The sequence below is a fragment of the Melanerpes formicivorus genome, unplaced genomic scaffold, assembly GCF_026170545.1.
Source record: "Melanerpes formicivorus ecotype bairdi unplaced genomic scaffold, bMelFor1.0.p_v2 SCAF_75, whole genome shotgun sequence".
Classification (NCBI taxonomy): domain Eukaryota; kingdom Metazoa; phylum Chordata; class Aves; order Piciformes; family Picidae; genus Melanerpes; species Melanerpes formicivorus.
The window spans coordinates 785,188-803,452 of record NW_027142427.1 but is presented as its reverse complement, the minus strand read 5'-3'; the positions used below and the strand labels follow the sequence as shown (position 1 = coordinate 803,452).

General features: G+C 45.3%; 1 protein-coding gene across 1 annotated transcript in view; it reads left to right on the top strand.

The window, feature by feature from the left end:
- TRABD2B (TraB domain containing 2B) overlaps positions 1-18,265 on the top strand; it is a 357,793-nt gene that overhangs the window by 306,768 nt on the left and 32,760 nt on the right. The gene's annotated exons all lie outside the window — the stretch shown is intronic.

The following is an 18,265-nucleotide window of genomic DNA, read 5'->3' as shown; positions in this document are numbered from 1 at the left end:
CAGCACTTTGAAACAAGGATGAAGCAGGAATAAATCAGCTTGAAGGATGTGGGGCATTAAGTACTTTACATGAAATCCCTAATGGAAATACATGGTCAGCGTTCCAACGTTTTCCTTGGAGAGAGCTCGGAAGTTGCATACCAGCCTATTTGTGGAAAACTAAACAGTTCCCTATTGTCCATGATGTGAAATGCTTCCCAGATAAACACTTTTCCTCCTCCATTGAAGAAAAGTGATACAGCCTGTCCAGAGCTCTGATACAGAGGACTACACTGGGCTGCCTCTGCAAAGTTGCTGGTTTCTGTTGGCGTTGAGCTCTGCTGTTCCTGTGTGTGCCAGTGCCGTTTAAGAAGAGGCTGTTATTGAGTGAGACTGGGCTAATCTTCAAGGATTTAATAATGGTGTGTGCCCACATCTTTGTGTCTCTGGGTTCGTTATACTCCTGGAATGTAAATCCCAAGCCACAGTGGCTAAACAAGGTTCACATGGATCTCAAATATTTTTGTGGTACTCTCTCCTCCTGATTTCTGAAGGGGAAGGAAAACATTGCTAACCAAAATGAACTCACGTGGTTCTGTACAAGGAGAGCAGCAAACCTTGGCTGCTGTAGGGGGTGTAGGTTGTAACATTGCCTGCATTTGTGACATTTCAAGTAATTTAAAGGAATTTTTCCTAACACCCACAGAAGCAAGGCATCATATTGCAGGACAAAGAAGATCCAGAAGTCCCTGCATGAACTTGGGAGAGCAAAAGCTGATTTCTGAAATCAGCAGTGCTAAGAATGAAGGCTGTGTGACACGAAGATAATACTGGCAGTTGTTTGGTCCATGTCAGGAGGTGGTGTTACCTCTACTTCTTCCATCCTGGCATATGGAAATCTAAAGAACCTTGTTGCACTGTCACCTCTGACTCCAGCCTGGGTACACACACGGTTTTATTGGGTGCTTTATTCCTTCCTCTGTAAATGCCACACAGGCTGAAGGCCTCTTCCCAGAGGTCATTGTCAATGGATGTAATGGATGCACAGATTAGCTTTTTGCCACCATTTTGTCAAAGCTAACCTTGCTTTGCTTTTGTGACCTGGAAATGATCTCTCTTCCCCTAGAGGCATGTGATTTCTTGCTAACATTAAATGAGGATTTTGCATGTGTATCAGATTTATATGTAGATTAGGTTTTAGGTCACAAATTAAACTGGGAAGTGCAACTTCCACTGACATTTAGCAGGCACTGAGGTTTTAAATCCCTGAGGCAATTTTAGAAACATACCCCTCAAGGAGAAGGACATTGACTTGAAAGAAAGCAGAGTTAAGAGGGGTTTTGTTTGTTTTACAAATAGAGCCATGAATTTAGGGTAATTTCTATGTTTTCAGGCATCCATACTGCTAGCAATCATTGCTGAATAGTCAGCAATTCCCAGTCAAATCAGTGAAAGGAAGCAATGAAATGCACAGGCCACCAGAAGGGTTTTAAATGAGATGATGAAGCAGGATACTGATTTTGGTTTTTTCTTTCACTACTGGGATGCGCTGTCCCACCTCCCTCCTTTACCTCCCCTGCCTGTCTAAGAAACCATGAGTCAGTTTGTGAGCAGCAGCCTTGCTGAGGTCTAGGGGTCCTCTGGGGGTCTAGGGGTCCTCTGGGGTCTAGAGTTCTCTGGTCATTGGACTGTGATTACTAGGAAAGGGCTGAACTCATTTCTGCATGTGGGAAAGAATGCCCCCATGTACAGTACAGGTTGGAGACTAACCTGGAGAGCAACACACAAGAGGGGGACCTGGGGATCCTGATGGATAGGATGATCATAGGGCAGCAGTGTGCCCTTCGTGGCCAAGAAGACCAATGGCATCCTGGGGTGTATTAGGAGGGATGTTGTTAGTAGGTCAAGAGAGGTTCTCCTTCCTCTCTACTCTGCCCTGATGAGGGCACATCTGGCACATTGTGTCCAGTTCTGGGCCTCTCAGTTCAAGAAGCACAGGGAACTGCTTGAAAGAGTCCAGCACAGAGCCACAAAGATGATGAAAAGAGTGGACTATGAGGAAAGGCTGAGGGAGCTGGGGCTCTTTAGCTTGGAGGAGACAGAGAGGTGACCTCATTAATGTTTATGAAGAGTGAATGTCAGGAGGACAGAGCCAGGCTCTGCTCAGTGATGTCCAATGATAGGCCAATGGGCAGTCTGTGCAAGCTGGAGCATAGGAGGTTCCATGTGAGCATAAGGAACAGTTTTTCACTGTGAGGGTGACAAAACACTGGAATGGACTCCCCAGAAGGACCAGTTCCTGTGTGACCTACTCTAGGTGATTGTGCTCTGGCAGGGGGGTTGAACTAGATGGTCTTTCAAGGTCCCTTCCAATCCCTAATGTTCTGTGATTCTGAGCCTTTCCTTGTAAAGCCTAAGTGCTTCCTTCTTATATTCATCTAAATAAGGACATGCAGTCTTTTTTGATCTCTGTGCTACTTGGGATAATTCTGGGGGTAGTTCTGGGGCTGTCAGATTGAGTCTTACTGGAGAAGAGAGGAGACAGAGGGACAGACAGGTGCATGTGCAGTGTCATCATTTGCTTGAGTAGCCTGTGCTTCTGTCCTGTACTAGTGCCTCCTCCTCAGCAGGCCGGTGGGGCAGCCCCAATTGCTTAGTCTCACTGTAGAGAGATGAGTCAGATGAATCACTTTTCTGTTTAAACATCTTATGTGAGCATCATTTCAACAGCACAAGGTGGCAGTTTTGCAGCCCACCCCACACACATCTGTCTGCAATGTCCATGTGGTCCCACCAGCACAGTGTCTGAGGCTTTGTCATAATTCTTCTCACTGTCTCCACGTGAGGCAGGGAATTGTCTCTATGAACGGATGAAAAACCAGGACATAAAGAGTTGTTTAACTTCCTGAGGGTAGCTATGACAGCACAGCCAGCTTAACATTAGTTAAACTACTAAACCCTAAAGCCTGTATTGGGCTTTGATGGGCAGCACTCATGCCAGGAGGCCAGTGAAAGCACTGAGGAGGCTGTGCTGCTCCAAATAAATAAGAGGCACATCTTGACCATCATGGAGCACGATGCAGAGGACATCTGAGTCTCTTTCCCAGTGCCTGAGACTCACCCACACCTCTCAGCACTTTCTTATACAGATAGAATAGAATAGAATAGACCAGACCAGACCAGACAAGGTTGGAAGAGACCTTCAAGATCATCGTGTCCAACCTATCATCCAACACCATCTAATCAACTAACCCATGCAACCAAGCACCCTGTCAAGTCTCCTCCCGAACACCTCCAGTGATGGCGACTCCACCACCTCCCCAGGCAGCCCATTCCAATGGGCAATCACTCTCTCTGTGTAAAACTTCCTCCTGACCTCCAGCCTGAACTTCCCCTGGCGCAGCCTGAGACTGTGTCCTCTTGTTCTGGTGCTGGCTGCCTGGGAGAAGAGACCAACCTCTGCCTGTTTACAACCCCCTCTTTCAAGCAGTTCCCTGTGCAAGGTGTTTCTTGCCTGGAGCTGCTTCCAGTGAAAGTAGGTTTGTATAGGCTTTCTGTTTCTGGGCTTAGTGTCACCCGGTACATGCGTGTCAATCTCATACTTGCAGTATGGAGACATGACCAGAAGGATTGATGTGAGAGAGTCTAGTGTGAGAGTTGGAACTAGATGATCTGTGAGGTCCCTTCCAACCCTGACAATTCTATGATTGATCTTAGCTGCCAGGGTAGACTGTAACAGCAGCAAAACAAGCAAACAAAAGAAAACCACCCCGCCAACACATTAAAGGCTTTGTGTGTCTAACAGCAGGATGATTTCAGTCCTACTGTGTAGGCAATGTGGCAGAAAATGGGGTTCTCTAGGGGCCCCTTTGGCTAAGCAGCATCCCTGCCCTGTGCTGTGAATCCAGCACTTACAGTGGAAGGTGGTATGAGTCCTCTGTTATTAAAAAGTGAAGTCCTTACAGGAGAGCTATCAGTAATCATATTCAGTGTGAACTAAGAAGCAGTGTCAAAAGCTTAATGAAGTCTGCAAGCATAGAAGTTGAACCCTTGCTCCTCCAGGCTCCTTGAAAATAAAGTGTGTATTGCAGTGCAGGGCTTTGGTGCAGAGATGACTTAATCCCATTAGGTTGGCAGGAGGTGCACTCTCCACGGATAGAACAGACAGTTCACATTGATAACGTAGACTAAAAGACCTCAACTTTACTGAATTCTTCTGAGACTAGAAGAATAGTTTGGAGATAAAAAGCTTTCTGCTAGCAAAGGCATATTGGCTGGATTACAGCACTGCCTCAGGAGAAGTCCTAGTTTGGTCACTCTAAAAGCCTTTCAGCTTTGTGTAGTGATAAGAAGCTAACGTGACTGCTCGAGCCCGTGCCAAATGCCAAACATAGCTTTGATGAGTCTCTGACGCCCGTTAAACTTGTGATATTTTGTGCTTTTCAGATGTTAGACAGCACCATGAATCCTAGGCTGTTCCACCCTCTCAAACAACTGGCACTTCGATAAAGCATTTCCAGGCAAACAAACAAATCAATAAACACAGACTAAGAAAACATACATGCACGTACAATGGAGGGAGGAGGCCTCCTAAACGACTTACTGTGCTCTGGGGAGCAGCAGAACAAGTGGTTTTCATTTTCCTGGTGTTTCACTTCTTGCCCTGTGGGGTTCTCTTCATGGGGATGAGAGCTAGGCTTAACTGCTGGGTTTGTGTATGTTTGTGTGTCTGTAAACAGTTAGATCTGCTCAGGCTTGTGGCAAGAAGCATTTGTCATTCATGGTCATAAAGCACCCTCAGAGAAGGTTTCAACCTCAGTCTGACTTATGTTAGTTTTCCTTGATAAATTAAATCTGCAAAGATTGGACAAAGAATACCTGTAAATGCTGATCTCTCTCTGGTCAAGGAAGCCAACTGATCTAATTCTTCTGGGCCAGCAGAAAGCCCCTTGTAGCCAGCCATGCATGGCCATTCCCTCCATTTCCTCTACTGGAAGATGACTGGCACCAGAATTGCTCCAAAGACCCATCACTCTCCTCCCCCTTTCTCAGCAGCAGCTCTAAAGAGCGGACATAAGTAGACCTTTATGACTCCTGGAATAAACCAGTAAACCAAACCAGGATGGAAGAGACCTTCAAGAGCATTGTGTCCAACCCATCAACCAATCCAACCCACCTAAACAACTAACCCATGGCACCAAGCACCCCATCAAGTCTCCTCCTGAACACCTCCAAGGATGGTGACTCCACCACCTCCCCGGGCAGCCCATTCCAATGGGCAATCACTCTCTCTGTATAGAACTTCTTCCTAACATCCAACCTGAACCTCCCCTGGTGCAGCCTGAGACTATGTCCTCTTGTTCTGGTGCTGGCTGCCTGGGAGAAGAGACCATCATCTGCCTGTCTACAACCTCCCTTCAGGTAGTTGTAGAGAGTGATAAGGTCACCTCTGAGTCTCCTCTTCTCCAGGCTGAGCAATCCCAGCTCCCTCAGTCTTTCCTCATAGGGCTTGTGTTCCAAACCCCAGTGCTAACTAGTTTGACACAGCTCATTCTCTGGTAGCACCTGTCTGTCATCCCTCACGATGCTCTGGCTGTGTTTGTCACATGGCATCTTCCTGAGATGGAGCTCTTTAGTGTACCTGGTTTATTTCTGGGATTCCCAGCTGTACCAATATAAATAACAATAATAGTCACTGCAACGGGAGAGAGATTTTCTGGCATCAGTGCAAACTTTCCTATTTAAGAGGGGAGAAGACCTGGGCCCTGTTGTTTGTAGCCAGTCAGGGCAATTTGCCTGAGTCCATTAAAAGTCAGTCTTTCTTGTGGCCTCAAGTGCCTCCCAGATATTCAAGCTGTAGCTCTCATAGTTCAGTTAACAACCAAAAAAAATAGAGAATAAAAAACCTTCTTTTATTCCTTATGGTTTCAGCAGCAATGTGTGTGCTTCATTAATGGAAAATTTAAAGGAAGGATGGATTTATCAGGTAGAAATAAGCATTGGGTGCAAGCAGTTTCATCAGCATGAGGTAATCCACAGAGGGAACCTAGGTGAAACCAGGCTAACATGTAGAGAGACCTTATGTGAAATCCGTTAACATTAGACTTAAAGCAAGTGGAGTCTGGAGGAAGAACTCTTCTGCCTTCATCATGTTTCAAGGGTTCTGTCCATTACCACTCCATAGAAATGCCCACAGACAGGCCAAAGTGTTGCCTGAATAGGGTTTCTGACAGCTGTTTTGTTCTTTTCTTGGAAGCACTCAGGTCCTGTGATAAAACCAACCCTGATGGGCTGTAGCAGTGTGCTGGAGAAAGGCAGACCTCTCTGTTCCTTTTTATAGCTCAGCAGCCATCGATGCCTGAGCAGATCAGATGTTTTACTGTGTCAGCTACAGAGATTAAAAATGGACTCAGTGTGACAGAGATGTGGGATCTCTTGCAGACATGGTCTTATGGCTCTTTGATTCCACACTTCTGCCTGCCGCTCTGATTAAGTGGTCCATGTCTCTCTCCTTCAAGTGATAGCAGCTACTTATATGCCTACGTTATCTGTCATCTTGCAATTATAAGAGCCTGGACTGAACAAGGTACTTAAGGAAGACAAGTTGCCATGCTTGTACAAATCTCTGATCTACCCAGTATCTCATCTCTTCCAGGCCCAGCTTCAAGAGCATCAGAGGGAAGTGCAGGAAACCCCATCAGGGATACATTCAATAGTCTGCCCTTAGTTTAAGTCTGAAGTCAGTGAAAATGTTGTAGTACCTTGCTCAGTTGATATCTCTTGTAGAGAGATTGTTTTTAAGATGTGGTGGAAAGTATGGACTCACCAGATGTTTATTCCTCTAGAGGATCCAGCAGAGAAGGGAAAGCAGTTCCCAAAGGAGCAGAATTCAATTTGGATTGCATATGAATTAAGATACAGACAACACTTATTTATTAGCTGTAATTTTACTGAGGAGTCAAAATTGAGCAGCTAGTTTGGGGAGTTTGTGTCAGCTTCTTACTCTTGAAATCTATCTGGACAGCAGCTACTGGGGTGGAACAAATGCATACTTGGTTTCTTTGCTTAAACCAAGGTCAGGAATGGTTTGGGAATAATAACAAGAGATGAGAATAGTTCTGCAGCTGAGTTAGCAGACCTGCCTTTACACATGGCTGACACTAACTAGAGAGGAGCAGCCAGCCATAGACATCAGGAGCTTTGCTGACTTAAAGTGGAAGTAGGAGAGAGACAAGTTTTAGTGTTTATTTCTAGTTTGGTTGTGGCAGCTGGAGGAGAAAGAAGGATTTGTTCAACCCTTGCCTTGCTTTCTGGCCACTGGAGTCTGAGATTGTAACTCCTGAGCTGAGGGGGTGGCATTTGATCACCATTGTCCAGTCTCTCAGATAGTGCCTAAAGCACTGTCTCAAAGTGTCTCAAAACCTAAACCCAACCCAAAACTTTGGAAATGTCACAGTTAGACCTGCAGGAATTAATTTTTCCAAATATGGATCAAATGGGATAAGAGTTTTATGCTTTGGAGAACCTGTTGGAAGATGGAAGTTATTTTCCAGCACCTGAAAAATCTGCTTGTGCATAGTTGACATGACATCACCTCAAAGAATCAGAGAAGGATCAAAGAGTTTATAAGGAGGAAACAGAGATTACATTGCCCAGTAATAAGTCCACCATTGTTCTTTATTAAAGCAATATATATGTGTTTACTTAAAAGTTATTAAAATGAAAGAGCAGTATATTTACTCTTGTTACTAAAAGTTTTCAAGCAATAAGAGGAAAAAAATGTGTGTGTGTAGGGGGGTTCCATTCCAGAGGTAATGCTGATCATCCACCATTTGGTTCTGTCCAAAATCAGGGAGGAAAAGCAGAAAAACCATTGCAAAGCCAGGACTGAAAAATTTAGGAGAAGGCACTGAAACATTTCAGTTAATGTGGCAAGTCTTCAGTGGGCATATAGGAGTTGTGATTTGAATGTGAAGCCTTTTCTCCCCTCTGTGAAGCAGACTTCCAGAGTGAACCAGGTGTCCCAGCACAGCTGCATAGTAACACTCTTCCATGCTGAACAAGGATGGTGGAGCAGAAAGGATCCCTTCATGATCTGTAGGATAGAATAGAATAGTATTAACCAGGTTGGAAAAGACCTTTGAGATCATTGAGTCCAACCTATCAACCAACACCATCTAATCAACTAAACCATGGCACCAAGTGCCTCATCCAGTCTCTTCCTAAACACCTCCAGTGATGGTGACTCCACCACCTCCCTGGGCAGCCCATTCCAATGGGCAATCACTCTTTCTGTGAAGAACTTCTTCCTAACCTCCAGCCTAAACCTCCCCTGGTGCAGCTTGAGACTGTGTCCTCTTGTTCTGGTGCTGGTTGTCTGAACAAGAGGACACAATCTCAAGCTGCTTAGATCCTGCTTGGGCAAGACTGACAGCCCAGATGGTGCCAGCTTTCTTACCTGTATGAGGTTCACCAGTGTGGGTTCCCCTCCATGGCACTGGAGGATAGGTATTCTATCCAAAGAGCTTTAAGCACAACTTCCAGAAGACAGTGAGACACCAAAGGCTGCTGTATAATCAATATTTTGCTTAAATAGAATAGAATTAACCAGGTTGGAAAAGACCTCAGAGATAAGTCCAACCTATCACCCAACACCATCTAATCAACTAAACCATGGCACTAAGTGCCTCATCCAGTCTCCTCTTGAACGCTTCCAGTGATGACAACTCCACCACCTCCCTGGGCAGCACATTCCAATGGCCAGTCACTCTTTTTGTGATTACCCAGTCAGAAGTCACTTAGCAGGGAATTGCTATGGTAGTAAGAAATTGATGATTTAGAGAAGAGTCTGAGGTGAGGCTTTGTGTGCCACAAGCAGAAAAGGTTCTTATTCGCTGTTTATGTGGGAGATGAAAACAAGAGTGGAAAGCCAGCCCATCCTTCCTCTGTGGGCACAGCCCATCCTCTGAGGCAGGAGTGTGCAGCTTACACATTTTACACTAAAGATGCAAGAACAAAGTATTGTTCAGTTCAAGAATTGAACTAAAAAGTTGAGAAGGGGAAATGAGTTCAGAGCAGTCTGAAGTGGAACATTTTGAAGGCAGGGGATGGGGTTTGCTGGCTTGTTGTCATCTTTATTTATTAGTTGGGTTCTTTATTTTTAATTGAGATCAATTTTTTTAAACAAAAAAGGCCACTTTGTACCATTTCAGACTTTGAAAACAGAAGGTTTAAAAAAAAGAGAGAATTTAAAAGCTTTGTTCAGAAAGCGCTGAAATGAAGCATTTTGAGTTTATGGAAATAAAACAGTTCATATGAAAATGTGGAAATAGCATGTTGCAGATGTTTCAGCTGGCCTCTCTTTTTTTTTCCCATCAAATTCAACCACTTTAGTTGCAGAAAGCTTTCATTTCTTCTGCTGTGCCCTAGATTAGCTCTACCTCCAATGGAGTAGAATAGATAACAAAAGCTCTTTGGCCACAGCAGCCCCATGCAGCACTACTGGCTGGGGTCAGAGTGGCAGAGGGGGACCTGGGGGTACTGGTTGATAGTAGGCTGAACATGAGCCTGCAGTGTGTCCAGGTGGCCAAGAAGGCTAATGGCATCCTGGCCTGGATCTGAAACAGTGTGTCCCAGCAGGAGCAGGAAGGTCATTCTGCCCCTGTACACAGCGCTGGTTAGGTCACACCTTGAGTCCTGTGTCCAGTTCTGGGCTCCTCAGTTTAGGAAAGATGTTGACTTGCTGGAACGAGTCCAGAGAAGGGCAACAAAGCTGGGGAGGTGTTTGGAGCACAAGCCCTATGAGGAGAGGCTGAAGGAGCTGGGATTGCTTAGCCTGCAGAAGAGGAGTCTCAGGGGTGACCTTATTGCTCTCTACAACTACCTGAAGGGAGGTTGTAGACAGGCGGATATTGGTCTCTTCTCCCAGGCAACCAGCACCAGAACAAGAGGACACAGTCTCAAGCTGTGCCAGTAGAGGTTTAGGCTGGATGTTAGGAAGAAATTCTTCATAGAGGGAGTGACTGCCCGTTGGAATGGGCTGCCTGGGGAGGTGGTGGAGTCACCGTCATTGGAAGTGTTTAGGAGGAGACTGGATGGGGTGCTTGGTGCCGTGGTTTAGTTGATTAGATGGTGTTGGATGATAGGTTGGATGCGATCATCTTGAAGGTCTCTTTTCACCTGGTTTCTTCTATTCTATTTTACTCAATTCTCTTGTTTTATAGTTTCTCAAATTGAGAAGGAAAGCATCACCATCCATGGGAATATCTTGACCTCACAAACTTTCCACTTCATTTATGCATAGAGTTGAGGGTTTGCATATATATATATATAGGACCAAATTCCCTTTCAAAGTAAGGCCACTGTCCTGGAACAACAATGATTCTTCCCAGAGTCTGGCATGGATTCTGAATCCAGAGATACCATCCAAATTCAGGGTGAACCTTAATCTCATTTAACTACTTCACCTAATTTAATTGCTTGTCAGATTTAGTTGACTCTGGTTCAAAAATGAGAGAAAAAAAAACAAACCACACTTGAGTTTCCAAATTCTGTTAATAAATGGAAATGCTTTAACTTAATTGTAAGGCCTAAGGCAACCACATGCTCAATAAAATAACTTCATTCTAATTAAGCTAATCAGGTGAGTGCCTGATCAGGGATTTCACAGGTATTTTCTTTTGCTGTCTCTGGAGTGCAAATTAATCCTGAAGTACTTACCTGAAGCAGCTCAGGTAAGTTAGGTATGGGTAGAATCTAATTCTGCAGTCCCTTGGGAGTTACTTTACTTTGCAGTTAAGAAACATAGAGATAATTAGATAATAATAATTAGACATATACTTTTGTCTTGAGGGAGATGAACTCCATGGTGGCATGCAGTGGCTGGTGTCACCTGTTTTATGTGAGAGGCTGTGATCTAAATTGTGTTGTTAGTAAGAGGCCCTATAAGCTGTGGTGGGGTGGGTTAGGATTTCTGCCTGATTCTCTCTTCTCCTTTTGTTTGGTGTTCTCCCAAGAGGTTTGAAAAGATGAGTTTCATCTTAGCTTAGAAGAGAAAATAACAGAAATTTTTTGACAAAGTAAAGCTTCTTACGGGACAGGACATTCTGGTGCCTGTCTCGTGGGTGTGCATGACTGCTCTCTCTGAGAGATGCATGGGGGACAAAAGGCAAGAAGCAGATGTCTCTGTGGCCTGTGGCAAGGGGAGCAAGGATGCGTGCGAGGGACTGACAAATTCCTGCTTTGACAAAGGCTCCCAAACTGGAATTTATGGGAACCCATCTGTAATAAAATGCTCTGAACTCGGTGTCTGGCTGTCATGCAGCTGCATCCCGAGAACGGTGGCATAAGGATAAAGCTGCCACATCACACATTCCTTCCCATCACCACAGCTCCTCTCCTGGTGAAACAAAATCTTCTTCCCTCGCCTGATGGTTCTAGAAACTGAGAGGGAAAAAACTCAGCAGTGTTGCCGTGCTTGGAAGCGCAGGCAAAGGATGGCAGTCCTCTGAGCCAAACTTTTCCGTTGCTCGTGCTACAAAGACAGGACGCAAAGAGCAGACTGGCAGACTTGCATTGGAGAGGATTCTGCACATTTCTGAGGGAACAGAAACCTTACCGCAAGATTGCTGGAATAATAAGTCGATGGTTTAGTTGGGTGGAAGATGTGTATGGTCAACAAAGGCATGTCCGCTCTCAAGAGCAAATTCCTGCCCCCCCGAAGGCCAGGGAAGGCTTGTTGGGGGCCACCCCAAATGTTGTCAGCTATAACTCTGGCTGTGGGTAGAAGAATTAGTGGGGTCTGCCCCTGCCTGATGGTTCCCTCAGAGAATTTTCAATGAATTAGGGTTAGGGTTGGAACAAGAGGACACAGTCTCAAGCTGTGCCAGGGGAAGTTTAGGCTGGAGGTGAGGAGAAAGTTCTTCCCAGAAAGACTAATTGGCCATTGGAATGTGCTGCCCAGGGAGGTGGTGGAGTCATCGTCCCTGGAGGGATTGGATGTGGCACTTGAAGCCATGGTTTAGTTAGTCATGAGGTATTGGGTGATAGGTTGGACTCAATGATCTCTGAGGTCTTTTCCAACCTTATTGCTTCTATGATTCTGTGAATTGATGACTGGGAAAATCCCTGTCGGTGGGATGAGGTGTGCTGAAAAGCTTACTCTTAACACCACACAGACTCAGTACAGGAATGAAATGTGGATATTCTGGTTCATCCTACAGAGGAGGTCATCAAGTCCTCTGAACAGTGTGACTTGGATACCTGGTGTGAGGAGTAGGAACGTGTTTGCCTAGGCAGGGAGAATGACGTGGCCAGGATGCCAGGTGGCTTGGGCTTGAATGAAAGCGGGACCTGGGCAATTTTAAGCCTGGGAATTAGGAAAGCAAGCTATTATAGCACTTCATGATGTTAATGTCATTTTTTGCTGACCAGATCCACTCAATAACCCCAGCAAATCCTAATGATGAGTCAATTTTCTATTGTCAGTGCCAGCATAGAGGGACCCTGGAGACCAGAAGGCAGAGAAAGAAATGCTGAGATAGCCTGAAGGAGCATACAGCTTAGCCTCAACCACTTGCATGTTTTGTTTTGCTCTTTTAATTCTTGAAAACAATCAGGAAAGGAATGGCAAATTTCACCAGAAGTGAGACAAAGCCACAAGGGTCTTTGTCGATGAGGCATTTTCAAGAACTAGCAAGAATAAATGTTTTCCTGTTTTCACTTTGTTTTCTGTACCTTGGGACCAAAGCACACAGGACAGTTGCTGAGACTTCCAAGTTTTCTTATTTGGGCTCTGTTAGAGAACTCATTTTGCACAACTGCTCATCTCAGGGGAGGAAATTAAGGTCAGAGATGAGAGGAACCCACCCAAGGGCCTGAAATACTTTTAGCTTCTGAAAGACCACCCTGTGTGGGCATGGATTTAAAAGTAGGTAGAACCTCTATAGCTGGAGCTGTATCAAGTTATTAATGAAAATATCTCTGAGATCTTGGTGTGGACCAAGATATTCAGATGGTGTTTTCTCACTTTTTCTTCAGAAGGGCCACAACCTCAAGAACTAGCCCTGCTTTTTCCCTGGCTCTACAACTAAAACTGTATATCATGAAAAGCTGTCTCAGCAGTAGTGAGGGAGCTGGGGAGGGAGGAGAAAGTGTATCATATCCCCATGGTTTTGTACAGTGCAGCTGTGCTAACAGAGGGCATTGAGACCAAAGGAGAGGCCATAAAATGATCAGTTGAATCTACCTCTAAAGCTTTGTGCAACAGGGAGATCTGTTGTCCAGGTATCCTATTGCAGGTGGGAGGTTCATGTCCTTTCCTTCTTTTTTTAATTCTTTATTTTTTGGGGAGGGTGGGGGGAGGGAGTGAAGAGGAGGAAATCCAGAGTATTAGCAAATTCAAGCCCTTTGTATTATCAAAGTTCAGGGTCAACTGGCATACAGGAAAGTCTAAAGGAGGCTTTTCCTTTGCCTCGACTCCTAGTGCTGGCAGGGCTGGAGCTGGCTTGAGAAGGAGAGCTGGCTTTTAACACTGCCCTGGAAGCAAGCCTGGTCTCCAGGCTGGCTCTGTGCAGAGGACAGTGCACAGGCATTTATGTGGGAATACTTTCCCTATTCCCAATGAATGTTCTGCAAAAGTCCAACCTGCAGTGCAGCACAATGGCTGGCAGGGCAGGGATCACCATGGGGGAGAGCTCCTGTGGCACTTGCAGCTACAGAGAGGGAAGTGCAACATCCACCTACGAGGACAGGCCAAGAGCCCTGGGGCTGGTGAGCCTGCAGAAGAGGAGGCTGAAGGGAATCTGATCAATGCTGATCAATAGCTAAGGGGTGGGTGTCTGGAGGATGGGGCCACACTCTTCTCAGTGGTGCCCAATGAAAGGATAATGGAACGGCAACTGGAACACAGGAGGTTCCATGCAAACATGAGGGAAAAATTCATCCTTTGAGGGTGCTGGAGCCCTGGAGCAGGTTGTGGAGTCTCTCTTTGTCTGGAGGCATACCAAACCCAACTGAATGTGTTCCTGGGTGATCTCCTCCAGGTGGTCCTGCTGTAGCAGGAGGGTTTGACTAGATGAACTTTGGAGGTCCCTTCCAACTGCTACCATTTTGTTATTCTGTTAAATAAATGGGAAAGTTGTCTTCTAATAAGGAGTTCACTTTCAGTTGAAGTCCATCTTACTTTCAATTAAAACCACACCTTGAGTACTGTGTCCAGTTCTGGGCTCCTCAGTTTAGGAAAGATTTTGAGTTGCTGGAATGTGTCCAGAGAAGGGCAACAAAGCTGGGAAGGTGTCTGGAGCACAGCCCTGTGAGGAGAGGCTGAGGGAGCTGGGGTTGCTTAGCCTGGAGAAGAGGAAGCTCAGGGCAGACCTTATAGCTGTCTACAACTACCTGAAGGAAGGTTGTAGCCAGGTGGGGGTTATCTCTTCTCCCTGGCAACCAGCACCAGAACAAGAGGACACAGTCTCAAGCTGCACCAGGGGAAGTTTAGGCTGGATGTTAGGAAGAAGTTCTTCACAGAAAGAGTGATTGGCCATTGGAATGTGCTGCCCAAGGAGGTGGTGGAGTCACCATCATTGGAGGTGTTTAGGAGGAGACTTGATGGGGTGCTTGGTTGCATGGTTTAGTTGCTTAGATGGTGTTGGGTGATAGGTTGGACTTGATCTTGAAGGTCTCTTCCAATCTGGTCTATTCTATTCTATTCTATTCTATTAATATTCTTCCTGTGTCCTTAAATGCCCACATTCTGTGGCATTAAGAGTTTGGGTTTCACTTCTTGGTTACTCCACTGTAGGGTGATCATCAGAATTGAAAGCAACCAGGTCTCTTGATTGATTGAATTGGGGTGGGGTTTTTTTCTTTGGAAGGAAGCAGCCATGCATCAACATCCAACCTTTCAGCGTTCCCACCTAGGTGTAACTATTAGTAGTAGAGGAATAATGGAGTTACTATTGAGCAAATGTAATATGCAGTTGCCCCAGTGGAGCAATTCCCCCTGCGTCAACTCGCCAGCACCAGTGGTTAGTTTATAACCCTCTTTAGGTTACCACATTTTAATGTTTCTGCAGCGTTTATTTATTCTCTTCCCAAAGAATGTTCTGAAATATCGAGTTTACAACCTGTGGCTCATGTGGTGGTAGTGGAAACAATTAAGCTAGGAGCTTTGAAAGCCACCACTGGGATTTTGATGCCCAAACTCGTTAATTTTAATAAGAAGTGAGCTGCCAGTCGTCTTAAGTGGTTTCTAAAATCTCAACCCATAAAAAACACCTCTCTACTGGTTCCAGTTTACTGGGAGCTCAGAGCAAGGTAAACATGTGTAACAAAATAGGAGGTGTTAAAAGGTGGAAAGTATGTGTTCAGATGTCTCTAAGACCATTCAAGAAACCAAATGGCAGCCCCAGCCTTGGGCTGGCAGATGTGGGGGCTGCTCCTACCTTTAGCCCCTTGGAGAATTGCTGCCTAATCAGAACATGAGGCATGGAAAGAAGAAGAAAGTCAGTGGAACCAGAAATCTTGGCAACAACTTAGTTCCAGCTGTGATGATCAGATTGTTTATCTACTTTGGGGTTTCATGCCTGCTGCGTGCTCTTGCCTTCTTAACATGCTTCTGCCCACCACAGCCTAGTGGCCAGGTTAGAACTCTCCTTCTCATTGTGCAGACAGATGGCTGGGGTGCAGGAAAACCTGGGTGACTTCACACCACACAGTTAAGACCAGAACAGAACCAACAAACAAGCCAGTTTGGGGCAGTGTCAACCAGCTTATTTTCACATTGCTTGGGTATAAGTGCAGCAGACTGACCCAGGGCTTTCTTGCCACCAATTGCTACCTGCTGCCATTGCAGTTATCCACATGATCTTTGTAGACACTTGGTCCAGGTCCTTCTTACCTGCCTAACCCATCCTCTCCAAGTTCACACTGTGTTACCTCCCAGGATGCTAAGTGGCTGTATTTTCATGTTGATGCTTCATTCATCCACCAGCATGGTTGGATAAAAATTAAAAGCTGCCTGGGGGAATCTACCCAATGGCTTTCCCTCTATATGAGTCTGGATATAGCTTTGCTTCAGCCTTGAGCTTGTGTCATAGCCTAAGAAGTCTTGAAGGCTTTGGAGAGCACCAAGGTCTCTCAAAGAGAGTTGCTGTACTCATGAAAACTTATCCTCAACATCAATCATGGGGTCCTTCAAGTGGCTCATGGGTCCTTCAAGTGGCTCAGTTGGTAGTGCATCAGACCCTTAGTGGGAAGGTTGTGAGTTCAAAGCCTGCAGTGGGCAGTAGTGTCCTCCCTACTCTAGTCATGAGGTCTGGGGTGACAGGTTGGACTCAATGATCTTTGAGGTCCCTTCCAACCTTAGGAATACTGAATACTGAGAAAAAGATATAATGGGGAGAAAATCCAGAACCACCACATCTCTCTATGATGTAAAATAAGAGTATGGAGTGAGTGTGAAGGAGTTTGAAAGGGACCTGGTGAGAGTCTGAATGCTAGGGAAAACAGGAGATTTCCCTGTGTTTATGTTAATGAAAGCAACCTTGGAGAACTTCAATCTAGTGTCTGTCTTTTCTGTATATCAATAGAATAGAATAGAATAGAATAGAATAGACCAGACCAGACCAGACCAGACCAGGTTGGAAGAGACCTTCAAGATCATCGCATCCAACCCGTCATCCAACACCATCTAATCAACTAAACCATGCAACCAAGCACCCCATCAAGTCTCCTCCTGAACACCTCCAATGATGGTGACTCCACCACCTCCCTGGGCAGCCCATTCCAATGGCCAGTCACTCTCTCTGTGTAGAATTTCTTCCTAACATCCAGTCTGAACCTCCCCTGGTGCAGCTTGAGACTGTGTCCTCTTGTTCTGGTGCTGGTTGCTTGGGAGAAGAGACCAGCCCCTGCCTGTCTACAACCTCCCTTCAGGTAGTTGGAGAGAGCAATCAGGTCACCCCTGAGACTCCTCTTCTGCAGGCTAAGCAACCCCAGCTCCTTCTCTTCTCATAGGGCTTGTGTTCCAAACCCCTCCCCAGCTTTGTTGCCCTTCTCTGGACACCTTCCAGCAACTCAACATCCTTCCTAAACTGAGGGGCCCTTCATTTATGCTGGCTATGAGTGACAAAGTTGGTGTAGTTTTTGCCAGTGAGTCTCCCTGTGGCAATGATTACTTATCAGTAGCTATTGGAAGGACCTTTGGGGGAAACATGACGCAGTGGAAATGGAGGTGACCATCTTGACTGCTACTGTAATGGACTTCAAAAACGAAAAATCATATAGAACAAAAGCTGCCATTAGTAGTAGATGTGACTTCTTTTTATTTTTTTTTTGGGGGGAAGAGAACAAAATGTTCCATAAATGAAACATGTGGTTTCACTTGCAGCACATTTTGTACATTGTCACCAATGAAGTTTAGGGGCTTTTATTACTTTTTCATTAAAATGTCTTACTGGTTTCGCTCAGGAGGCAAAACTTTTCACGTGGCTTTAATTGTTTCTGTCATAAAAGTCATAGCATCCATGTAATAGAAATAGTTTTGCAGACCACAGCCTCGTATTGCCTGTTAATTCTCTTCCATTTTTATGTACCTACAGCTCATTAGGCCATCCCAGAGACAAAAAAAATACATAAGTTCCTCTCTTGCAATTAAGAGCAAGCAGGAACTTCTACTGAAGTTAAGGGGAGGGGAAGGGGGGGAAAATCACTTTGTGTCAGTGCTGGTTTATTAGATTTTAGTTTCAAACATCTTAGCTCACCAATGCAAGTTCACATGGCTGCATATCAAAGGAGAGAGCTTGTACTGGCTTTTCCCTAAAATTAGTGAAACTCTAGAACATTAAAACAATAAAAGGCCTTTTTCTGCCCAGTTCCAGTCAGAGGCAAGAGGTGATAGTATTTCAAACAGGAGGGAGAAGCTCTGGCAGTATTGTTTCAGGGTGGCTTTGGACAGGTCATTTCCCCCTCCCTTTTGCATCATTTCTCCATTATACAAAATCTGATAGCATTCAAGTCTCACATATCCCATCTCAGCTGCCTAGCTGTTAGACCATGCTTCTGTCATCAGTCTGGGCTTCTCTCTCACCAGGCCAGCTCAGATGAACACACATAATTATTGATGCTGTCAAACAATGGCTTGTTTTGCACAGATGATATCCAAATTAAAAACACAAGGGAAGGGGAAGGGAAAGGGAAAGGGGAAGGGAAAGGGGAAGGGAAAGGGAAAAGGGAGGGGGAGGGGGAGGGGGAGAGGAGGTTAGGTTCTGTTGAGGAATCTCTTTTCCTC